The sequence below is a fragment of the Nanorana parkeri genome, unplaced genomic scaffold (genome assembly GCF_000935625.1).
Source record: "Nanorana parkeri isolate BGI_ZX_2015 unplaced genomic scaffold, ASM93562v1 scaffold1515, whole genome shotgun sequence".
Lineage (NCBI taxonomy): Eukaryota > Metazoa > Chordata > Amphibia > Anura > Dicroglossidae > Nanorana > Nanorana parkeri.
The window spans coordinates 316,553-318,143 of record NW_017307783.1 but is presented as its reverse complement, the minus strand read 5'-3'; positions in this window follow the sequence as shown (position 1 = coordinate 318,143).

The window sequence follows — 1,591 nt, the reverse complement described above, 5'->3', positions numbered from 1 at the left end:
AAAAAAAAAAAAAAGCTTAAAATAATTTTAAACTTACCTCGTTATCGCCGCTCGTTCCCGCGCCGAGAATCAGGAACTGCTCGTACGGCCGCAAAGGATCTTGGGGCGCGCGCATGCGCAGTTCCGATTCTCGGCCGGGAGACGAGCAGAGACGCAAGGTAAGTCTATGGACGGCGTGCACCCGCCTGCAGACACCGCTGGATCGGAGAGACAGAGCAGTCAGCGCTGGATCGGAGTGACGTCACACCGCTGGAGGGACACATGAAAACATGGGGAAAGAAGAGGAAGAGCGGAAAAAGAGACATCATTTAAGGTAAGTGCTGACATTTACATTGGGGGGAGGGAAAAATGTTTTGCCTTTAATATCACTTTAAAGAAATGGCAGGGGGGGTTCCCCTGGATAACTATGGAAGGACTTATGAAGTACAACATTCCCGGGTACTTACCCTTGCGAACCACTTTCTGATTCTTTGTAGAAAGCCTGTCACACGGGTCATCTCAGTCTCACTCTCCTCTGTAATATCTTCTAGAAATCTGGAAGGTTCTTCCTGATCCTCTTCTGGAAGCCTGAAGGAGAAATCAGAACGTGAATCATTTTGTTTTACTAACACTTGACTTGTAGTCAGGGGCGTAACTAGAAATCACAGGGCCCCATAGCAAAATTATGTATGGGGGCCTGTGATTTCTAGTTACACCCCTTGCAGAGCCCACTCGAGATCCCACCTGAGGGTGAACCTGCAGAGCCCACCATAGACTCTCTATGGTGGGCTCTGCAGGGTCACCCTCAGGTGGGCTGGTCGCACTCCTTACCTGTCCGCCTCCTCTTCCTCCACGGTTGCTGATGGGCACTGTCTCCTCCTCCGTCGCCGGGCCCGCCTCCTCCCCTGCTGCCGACCACGAGCCCCACCTCCTCCTCCACTGTCGGGTCCAGCCTGCTCCACCGCCGCTGCTGGCTCTCATTGACTCTGTGGAGAGGAACGCGCCGCTGCACAGATTACTGTCAGTGATCTGAACAGCGGCGTGTTCATCTTCAGCCGCCAGTGAAAGCCACCAGCAGAGGATCCCATAGCGACCCAGGCGGCCCGCACGGCATCTGACCGGGCCCCACTGTGCCCCGGGCCCCATAGCGGCCGCCTGGGTCGCTAAGGTGATCGTTACGCCACTGCTTGTAGTTCATGAACTGCACTTGTGTAAGAGAAACCGTACGGGGGCTTTTTGTAAAATCTACAATATCGTTTTCTCTAAAAGTTGCAAAAGCAACTCCAACGCGCCTCTTCTTCCAAACCTCACCCCAGGGGGGAGTGACCTGGTAAGAAGGTGGTGGGGTCTGTTGCTGCTCATGTTCCTAATGATGGTGTTACATTATACAAGGCAAACTATAAGAAAGAAACGTACCCGCTGGAGGAGACCCTGGAGGCAGCGGAATCCTTCTTTCTGCCCTTCTTAGGCAAGCGCTGCTAATAAAAGAATCAAAAGTTAGTTGTGACAAAACTCTTTTCATCTGACTCTAATATATCACTTTATAGAATGCATTTCTGTCAAACTCTATCTAATCCCTATTCCAACCCCAGTCATATGACAGTTTCCACCA